Source organism: Chiroxiphia lanceolata, chromosome 32 (genome assembly GCF_009829145.1).
Source record: "Chiroxiphia lanceolata isolate bChiLan1 chromosome 32, bChiLan1.pri, whole genome shotgun sequence".
In the NCBI taxonomy this organism is placed as follows: Eukaryota; Metazoa; Chordata; class Aves; order Passeriformes; family Pipridae; genus Chiroxiphia; species Chiroxiphia lanceolata.
The window spans coordinates 572911-583022 of NC_045668.1; the positions used below are offsets into that span (position 1 = coordinate 572911).

The window sequence follows — 10112 nt, forward strand, 5'->3', positions numbered from 1 at the left end:
TACAACCCACTACTGTCCCTCCTCATGTCCCTCGCAGTTGAGCAGCGACATCCTTGGAGGAGCCTCAGGATTGCTCCCTGCAGTGATCCCTGCTCCAACCTTGCAATATAGAGCAAAAAAAACCAGGGAATGCTCCGTGCCTGCAGCTCTCCCGCTCTGGGCTGTGTCACCTCCACACAGCTTCTCCTGGGAAGTTCTCTGCAGCCCAGCACAGGAGGATTCAGCTCTGCTCGTGGCCCTCTGCTCGTGGAGTCGTCGAGAAGCAGCTGCAACAATTCCCTGAGTCCCATTCCCGCCTTTCGGGACGTTTCCTTGCAGCTCCCTTTGTTCTGTGACATGTTCCAGAGCGAGGCTAGAGGGATTTGTCTCAGTTGGAAGAAACTGGAATGTTTCTTAAAGAGGAAGAGTTATGACACAGACCAAACTCTTTCTCTCTCAGCAACTGTAAATTCAAAACTTAAGGGGGCTTTAATCGAGGAAGTGTGGAAGAAAAGAAGAAATAACAACCCTTTCTTATTCATGGCTGGGCTTCACCAGCGAAGATTTGGGAAGGGCTCTACCCACGTTTGTTACAAGCGCGTTGGTGACTAAAGAGGCCAATGCGAGATAGACAAGATGGGTTGCAAAAGGCACAGCAGAAAGACTCCTTAGGTGGTACATTCTGCAAGGCACGATTCTTTCTGCGTTGTCTTTTCTCCTCAAGGGTGATCATGCTGCGCTCTCAAAGGAAGCAGAAGCGTTATAGATGGTGTCTTTCCAGACCTCCTGGTTGGAGGCCAGAGTGGACCAGTTATGATGATCAATATGGCCAAGGCTGAGATGTTGTTTCAGGCAGTCCTTGTATCTCCTCTTTGGGGCTCCTCTCTTGCAGCAACCAGTGGCAAGTTCACTATAAAGCAGGATCTTCGGGAGGCGGTGGTTGGTTCTTCATCCTGGAGCTGTGTTCTCAGCAACATGGCCTCAATACTTGTGACTGCTGCCTGTTCTAGAACAGACGTATTGGTCACATAATCTGACCAGTGGCTGTTTAGGATTGTGCGGAGACAGCGTTGATGGAAGCGTTCGAGGAGACGCAGCTGGTGGCGGTAGATGACCCATGATTCAGATCCGTAGAAGAGAGTAGACAGCACTAGGGCTCTGTAAACACTGATCTTGGTACTTTTCTTCAGGTGTTTATTTCACCAGACTCTTTGATGGAGCCTTCCGAAAGCTCTCCATGCCTTTGCTAACCTGTTGTCTATCTCTCCGTCAATCTCACCGTCCGAGGAGATGAGGCTCCCCAGGTAATTAAACTGCTGGACTGATTTGAGGTCTGATTGGCCAATGGTGATGTGGGGATGATGGAAGCCTTCCTGAGGTACTGGTTGATAGAGAACTTGTGTCTTCTTCAAGCTGACGTCCAGCCCAAAGAGCTCAGCAGCCTCAGCACAGCAGGATGTTAAACGCTGCAGAGCTGCTTCCGTGTGAGCCATGAGGGCGGCATCGTCAGCGTAAAGCAGCTCCCGGACAAGATGGTTTAAGGTCCTGGTGTGGGCCTTCAGTCGCCTTAGGTTGAAAAGGCTTCCATGGGTACGATATGGGATGTAGATCCCACCTTCTTCATCGAGGTCTGCCGTGGCCCTTTGGAGCATCCTGCTGGAAAAGATTGTGAATAGGGTTGGTGCGAGATCGCTGCCTTGTTTCACACCACTGGATATTAGAAAGGGCTCAGAGAGTGCATTGCCATATCTGACTTGCCCGTGCTGACCCTCATGGAGTGAGATGATCATTTTAAGGGACTTGGGAGGACAATCTAAATGTTCCAAAATCTGCCACAGACCTTTTCTGCTCACAGTATGGAAAGCCTTGGTGAGATCAACAAAGGTTCCAGAGAGACCTTTGTTCTGTTCCCTGCACTTCTGTTGCAGTTGTCTGAGAACAAACCCCATGTCTGTGGTCCCCCTGTTGGCTCTGAAACCACATTGGACAGGCCCCTTTGGACACCTGGCCTCAAATTCTACAGCAGGTTTTATGCTACGGATGGCAAGCACTGAACTGATATTTGCTGAAAAAGGACTGAATAATCTTTTCCGAAGGACAGATTCTCTTTTGTCACTCATCTTCTTGCTTATTCCAAGAAAGACTGCACCAGCTAAGCTACCAAGACAAGCCATGAATCACAGAATCCTAGCAAAAATCAAGAACTAACAGCAAAGAACAGGGATGGTACGGTTTAGTGCTGAATGCCATGGGTGTAAACGGCAGGTCTGAGAGAAAGAAGGTTTTTTTTCAGTTTAGCCCCCTCACCCCCTGTCCTGTTGTGACAGGCCCTACTGAACCCTTTGCCCACATGTTTCTAAAAAGCTGCCTTGAATTACTGGAGGGACCTAAGGAGGTCTCCCCACAGCCTTTTGTTCTGCAGGCCGAAGAGCCCCCACTCTCTCAGCCTGTCTCCATCCGAGAGGTGCTGCAGCCCTGTGATTCCCTTGGTGGCCTCCTCTGGAAGTGCCCCAAGAGGTCCGTGTCTTTGCTGTGCTGAGGAGCCCATGGAGCTGCAGGAGATGCCAGGGCTGGCAGGGGAATCCACCCAAGCCATTACCATTGCGGGTGGGTGCGTTGCAGACAGCCAGAGGAGCCCAGAGCTGGAGGCAGCACTGCAGGTGGGGTCTCAGCTGAGCAGAGCAGAGGGGCAGAACCCCCCTCCCCTGCTGCCCACGCTGTGGGATGAGCCCAGGACACGGGGGGTTGTGGGCTGTGAGTTCCCACTGCTGGCTCCCATCCTGCTTTTCATCCCCCACTATCCCCATGGCCTTGGATGCAGGGCTGCTCTCCATCCCTTCAGCCCCGAGCCTGTCCCTTGATCTCTGGGGGCATTTGACACCCGCTGGCCCCTTTGATCCCCTTTCCATCCCTCCCAGAGCACAGGGGAGGTCCAGGTGCTCCAGGGGCTGCCCCGTGTTTCCCTTGCCTGTCCCAGCCCCCAGGAGGGACATTCCAGGATGCCCCAACCTGCACTGCTCAGGATGCACATGGAGGGGGTGAAGGGGATCTCGTGTGCAGAGACCCCCAGGAGCCCCCGGAGCCTCTCTGCTCATGGTGGGGGTGCAGCCAGAGAGGCACCGGGTGTGCAGGGGCTGGAGAAGGAGGGGACATGGACACGGGAACGCAGGCACAGAGATGGGAACACACCCATGGAGATGGGAACACACCCATGGAGATGGGAACATATGGAGATGGGAACACACACGTGGAGATGGGAACACACGTGGAGATGGGAACACACACGTGGAGATGGGAACACACCCATGGAGATGGGAACACACACGTGGAGATGGGAACACACCCATGGAGATGGGAACACACACACAGAGATGGGAACACATATGGAGATGGGAACACACACGTGGAGATGGGAACACACACATGGAGATGGGAACACACACACACAGGTGGGAACACACACACAGGTGGGAACACACACACAGAGATGGGAACACACACATGGAGATGGGAACACACCCATGGAGTTGGAAACACATGCATGGAGATGGGAACACACACACACAAGATCAAGCAGAGTAGCTTTGCTGAAGGGATTTATTGATCATTCAGGGGAAATGGCCCTGGGCTCTGAGGGAAATCAGGGGGTTCTTCCAGGGATGATCATCTCCTCATGCCGCTGGAGGGGACAGGGCTCGGGTGTCACCACCAGTCCTGAAAGACAGAGCCCAAATCGTCACCCCCAAAGTCCACTGCAACATGAGAGGGGCCTTGTCCTGACCCCTCTCCCTGCAGGCACTGCTCACCTCAGACAGCCACGGATGCAGCTGTCAGTGTAGTCGTGACGGACGATAAAGATACAAGGAGTCAGTTGTGTGCAGAAAAGATCTCTCCTTCCTCTTTATTTTCTCATCTGCTTTTTTATACCCCTTGCTAGCAGCAAGCAGTATCCTTATTTTAGGTAAGCAAGCAACAGCCATTTCATTGGCTGGGTTCTATGGGCGATACATTTGGCAAAGCTCAAGGACCCTCCCAAGCCTCCAAAAATTAAAGGGGACCCTCCGGATCACCCCAAAAATTAAGGGGACTCTCCCGAGCTCCCAAAAATTAAAGGGACCCTCCTGACCCTCCCCAAAATTAAGGGGATCCTCCCCCCGCCCCCTCCAAACTCACCCTTCCCGGTTTTTGGGGCTCCCGCGGCTCTTCCCGGGTTATTATGGGATCCTGGGCCACACCCCCTCCCTGTGGCCACGCCCTCTCCCCCAGGTGCGTGTGGCCAGGGGGAGATCCCAGATAAGATCTTTGGGAAGGAGGGGAAGGGGGAGATTTATTGGGATTTAATGGGATTTATAGGGATTTACTGGGATTTAATGGGATTTACTTGGATTTAATGGGATTTACTGGGATTTATGGGGATTTATTGGGATTTACTGGGATTTATTGGGGTTTAATGGGATTTATTGGGATTTCCTGGGATTTATTGGGATTTCCTGGGATTTATTGGGATTTTTCCCCATTTTTCCTGATTTTCCCCCCTTTTTTTCCTCCCTCTTTTCCCATTTTCTCCCTAATTTCCCCCATTTTTCCCATTTCCTCCCATTTTCCCTCCCCATTTTTCTCAATTTCCCCTGATTTTCCCTAATTTTCTCCCCATTTTCCCTCCCATTTTTCACAGATTGACCCTCCTATTTTTCCCTCCCATTTTTCCCCTTTCCCCCCATTTCCCTTTCTCATTTCTCCCACTTTGTCCCTGATTTTCCCCCACTCCCCCCATTTTCCCTCTCCCATTTCCCCCATTTTTTCCTCCCATTTTCCCTGATCTTCCCCCACTTTTCCCTCTCCATTTTCCCATCTCTCCCATTTCCTTCTCTCATTTTTCCCATTTTCCCCATTTTCTCCCATTTTTCCCTCTCCCATTTTCCCAACTTTTCCCTCCCTATTTTTACCATTTTCTCTCTGATTTTCCCCTCCCTGTTTTTCCCATTTCCCCCCATTTTTCCTGATTTTCCCCCACATTTTCCCTCCCAATTTTTCCCATTTCCCCTCTCCCATTTTCCCCTGATTTTCCCTGATTTTCCCCCCATTTTGCCCTCCGTATTTTTCCCATTTCCCCCCATTTTTCCTGATTTTCCCCCACATTTTTCCTCCCAATTTTTCCCATTTTCCCTCCCCATTTTCCCCCGATTTTCCCTGATTTCCCCCTATTTTTCCCATTTCCTCCTCATTTTCCCAGATTTCCCCCCATTTTCTCCCCATTTTTCCCATCTTCTCCCATTTTCTCCCTGATTTCCCCCCCCATTTTCCCCATTTTCTCCAAATTTTTTCCCATTTTCCCTGATTTCCCCCCATTTTTCCCCTTTTCCCCACTCCTCTTTCCCCCCTCCCCTCCCCCATTCCCGGTCCTGCTCAGTGCCCGTGATAATTTGGGATCATTTGGGATCATTTGGGATAACTGAGGAGCTTTTGTTCCCAAAACAATGGACCGGGGGGGAGGGGGGGGGCCAAAAATGGAGGGGGGGCACCCAGAGACCCCAAAAATGGGGGGGGACCCCAAAAATTGGGGTCTCGGGGGGGATTTTAGGGGTTATTGAGGGAATTTTGGGGTCCCTGGAGGGGATTTTGGGGTTCCCTGGGGGGGAATTTGGGGTCCCTGGGGGGGAATTTGGGGTCCCGGGAGAGAATTTGGGGGTCTTTGGGGGAATTCTGGGGTCCTTGGGGGGAATGTTGGGGGTCCCTGGAGGGGATTTTGGGGTCCCTGGGGGGGAATTTTGGGGTCCTTGGGGGGCACCTGGGGAGGGGACCGCCAAAAATTGGGAGGGGGGGCACCGAAAGAACCCCAAAAATGGGAGGAGGGGACAAATGGGGGGAGGGGCACAAAAGGACCCCCAAAAATTGGGGGGGGTCACCCAAAGACCCCCAAAAATTGGAGGGGCACCCTCCAAAAATAGGGGGGAGGACCCCCAAAGTGGGGATGGGGGGCACCCAAGGACCCCCAAAATTGAAGGGGGGGCACCCAAAACCCTCCCTCCCCCAAATACTTTCTCTCCCTCCCCCCACCCCAAAATTCCAGGAATTTGGGGCCCCTCCCCCTTCCCCCTCCCCAAATTCTGGCTCCGGTTCCACTCCCCACCCCTGTTAATAGCTGAGCAAAGGAAGGGGCGGGTCTGGGGCACTGTGGCCCCAAAAATAGGGCCCCTCCCGCCCCCAAACCCCCCGGATCCCTCAGACCCCCCCCAAAATTTGGGACCCCCCCCCAGATTTTTCAGATCCCCCCAAATCTGCCCCCCATGACTGAGACGCACCTGAGACCCCCCCCAAAAAACTCACTGGGACCCCCCCCAGCACCCCCAGGTGACCCCCCCCCGGACACCCCCAAATACCTGAGACCCCATGGGAGGATTTGGGGTCCCTGGGGGAGAATTCGGGGGTCTTGGGGGGGTTTGAGAGTTAGTGGGAGCACTGGGGGGAACTGGGAGGGACTGGGGACACTTGGGGTCTCTCCTCAAGCCCCGCCCCTGACCACACCGCATCAGGCCACGCCCCATCAGGCCAAACCCCTCATCTGCAACACCTTTATTGACAATCAAAACCCTCTCCCCTCTCATGGGTGGGGCTCCACTGGCTCCTCCCCTACTTCCGGTGTGGGCGTGGTCAAGGCCAGCACCGCCCCCCTCCAGCGCTCCAGCCAATGGGAGAACGGGATGCGGTTGGGGGGCGTGGCCTGGATGTGCTGGGCAGGGAGGTCCCACCTGGAGGGCGGGGCTTAGTCAGGAAAGGGCATGGCTTAGCCAGGAGGGGGTGTGGCCAAGCCAGAAAAAGCCATGTCCCCTCTAAACAAGTCACACCTCCCAATCAAGCCACAGCCCTCCAAAATTAAACCACGCCCCAAAAACCACACCCTGCAAGTTGAAGCCACGCCCCTCCCAATCAAGTCATACCAACTTTGATGAAGCCACCGCCACTGAGACCACACCCCTCCCAATCTAGCCACACCCACCCCAAGTTAAACCATGCCCCCAAATAAGGCCACACTGCCTCAGAAATAAGCCCCACCCCTCATTAATTAACCCACACCCACTCTAATTTAACCATGCCCTCTCCCCACCAAACCGCACCCCCTCCTAATTAAACCACCCCAATTAAGCTGCCCCTTAATTAGGCCACACCCCTTCCCATTAAGACACATCCCCAAGGTAAAGCCACACCCTCTAATTAAGCCACACCCCACTAATTAAAGCCACACCCCTCCAACAGATCCACACTTGTCATAGCCAAGCCACGCCCCCTCCCAGCGAGGCCCCGCCCACGGGGGGGCATGTCCCGGCTCACCATTGGCTGACAGTGTCCAGGAGGCGGGGCCAGCCCTCGAGACACTCCTGGCACTTGTCGCTGACCAATCGCAGCCTCTGCAGCAGCTCAGGGTTGGGGCCTGGGGTGGGGCGGGGCCCGACGGGACACACCTCCTTTGGAGGAGGTGGCCCCGCCCCCTTTTTGGGAAGCCCCGCCCTCCGGAGATCGTGGCGCAGCTCGGCCACACGGTGCAGCAGGAGGGGGAGGGGCTTGGGGGAAGGGGGTGGGGTCAAGTCAGGCCACGTCCACACCAGAGCCACACCCACTTTCACAAAGCTCCTCCCTTCAGTCTCAAAATCACTCGGCCCCGACCACTTTTGGCCCCTCCCCCAACCCCTGAGGCCCCTCCCCCTTTCAGGCCCCTCCACCACCATTCCAGCCCCCCCCCAATGCCCTTTTTTGTCCCCTTTGGCCTCACCCCCTTTAGCCCCTCCCCCATCCCCTCCAATCCCTCCCCTTTTAAGCCCCTCCCCCCATTTGGCCCCACCCCACCCCACCCATCCCTCCCCTTTTAAGCTCCTCTCTCAACCCCTTATTTGGCCCCTCCTCCACCCTTCAGCCCCCTCCCTCACCCCCGAGCCCCTCCCCCACCCCTCCATCTGGCCCTTCCCCCCACACTTAAGCTCCTCCCCCTTTATTCAATCCCCTCCCCCACCCCTCCCTTGGCCACTCCTCCATTTCAGCCCCTTCCCTTTCAAGTCCCTCCCCCTTTCCCCCAAGCCCCTCCCCCACCTGCTCGGGGCCCAATCCCAGGTTCCGCCTCAGAGAGTCAAGGGGGGAGGGGCCCGGGTGGGGGAGGGGCTCTCCCAGTGCTCCCAGTGCTCCCAGTAAGAGGCGCCGGTGACGCCCCTCCCTCTCCAGCAGGGGAGGGGCCGAGCCGGGCCCTGCCCCTGCCGCCAAACGGACCTGCCAATCACAGCGCAGAGGCGGGGTCAGGGACTGCGGGGGGAGGGAACTGGTCCAGACTGGTTTGGACTGGTTTGTTGTGGTCCATTCTGGTCTGTACTGGTTCAGACTGGTCTATACTGGTCTATACTAGTTCATACTGGTTTATACCGGTCCATACTAGTCCGTTCTGGTCTATACTGCTTCATACTGGTCTATACTGGTCTGTACTGGTCCATACTGGTTTATACTGGTCCGTACTGGTCCATACTGCTCCATACTGGTCTGTACTGGTTTATACTGGTCCATACTGGTTTGTACTGGTCCATATTGGCCCATACCAGTCCGTACTGGCCTATACTGGTCTGTACTCATCCATATCAGTTCATACCAGTCCATACCAGTCCATACCGATCCACACTGGTCTAGACTGGTCTGTACTGGTCTATATTGCCCCAAACTGCCCCCTACCAGTCCATACTGGCCCATACTGGTCTGTACTAGTTTTATACCAGTCCATACTGATTTGTACTCATCCACAGCACTCCACACCAGTCCACACCGGTCCATACTGGTCCACACTACCCCATACCAGTCCATACTGCCCTATACCAGTCCATGGTAGTCCATACTGGTTTATACTGGTCCATACTGGTCTGTACTGGTCCGTACTGCTCTATATTGCCCCACACCGCCCCATACTGGTCTATACTGGTCCATACTGATCCATACTAGTTTATACTGGTCCATACCACCCCACACCAGTCCATACTGGTCCATACTGGTCCATATTGGTCTGTACTGATCCGTACTGGTCTATGTTGCCCCACACTGCCCCATACTGGTCTATACTGGTCCGTACTGGTCCACACTGGTCCATACCACCCCATACCGCCCCACACCAGTCCATACCGCCCCACACCAGTCCATACTGGTCCGTACTGGTCCATACTGGTCTGTACTGGTCTCACCTGTCCCTGCAGGAGCCGCAGCAGCGCTTGGCGCCCCCTGGTGGCGGCGCTGAGGAGTCGCAGCCGCCGCTGCCGCTGGAGCTGTGGGGGAGGAGCGGGGTTTGGACCCCCCCCAAAAACACCCCCGGGACCCCCAAAATATCACCTGAGACCCCCCCAAACACAGGCAGGACCCCCAAAATACCCTCAGGGCCACAAACACCCCTGGGACCCCCAAGAACCCCCCTGGGAACCCCAAAAACCCCCCTGGGACCCCCAAAACCCCCAAAATCCCACCTGGGAACCCCAAAATCCCACCTGGGACCCCCAAAAAATCACCCTGGGAACCCCAAAAACAATTCCAGGACCCCAACAAGTACCCCCAGGACCCCCAAAAAACCACCCTGGGCCCCCCCAAAACAACTCTGGGACCCCCCAAAAACACCCGGGACCCCCAAAAACCCACCTGGGACCCCCAAAAACCATCCTGGGAACCCCAAAAACCACCCTGGGACCCCCAAAATCCATCTGGGACCCCCCAAAACCACCCTGGGACCCCCAAAATCCACCCGAGGGACCCAAAAAACAATCCCAGGACCCCAAAAACACCCTTGGGACCCAAAACCCCTACCTGGGACCCCCTAAAATACCCTGGGACACCCAAATCCACCCTGGTACATCCAAATCCACCCCAGGACCTCCCAAGGACCCCCCTCAAATTCTCCCAGGACCCTCTAAATCCCCCGTAACTCCCCCAAGACTTCCCAGATCCCCCCTGATAACTTCCCCCAGGACCCCCCAAGTCCCCCCTAAACCCCTCAATCTCCCCCAGGAGCCCCCAAATCCCCCTCAAATCCCCCCTGGGCCCCCTAAACTACTCCTATGATCCCCCAATTCCCCCCAGGACCTCCCAAATCCCCCCTCAAGTCCCCCTCAACCCTCCTCAGA

At 55.3% G+C, this 10112-nt stretch overlaps 1 protein-coding gene and 2 long non-coding RNA genes across 8 annotated transcripts in view; all 3 read right to left on the minus strand.

The window, feature by feature from the left end:
* Positions 1-10112, minus strand: part of LOC116779902 (ribosome-binding protein 1-like) — a 552013-nt gene that overhangs the window by 462102 nt on the left and 79799 nt on the right. The gene's annotated exons all lie outside the window — the stretch shown is intronic.
* Positions 3559-10112, minus strand: part of LOC116779912 — an 8690-nt gene continuing 2136 nt past the window's right edge. The window contains exons 2-4 of the long non-coding RNA XR_004354248.1: positions 9627-9630; positions 3786-3806; positions 3559-3693 (exon numbers count right to left, since the gene is read on the minus strand). This is a non-coding gene — a long non-coding RNA (uncharacterized LOC116779912). The remainder of the gene's footprint in view (positions 3694-3785; positions 3807-9626; positions 9631-10112) is intronic.
* On the minus strand, positions 6456-9240 carry LOC116779910. Its single transcript, XR_004354245.1, has 4 exons — positions 9186-9240; positions 8062-8235; positions 7309-7538; positions 6456-6728 (listed from the first exon to the last, which is right to left on the minus strand). It is a non-coding gene; the product is annotated as an uncharacterized LOC116779910 (long non-coding RNA).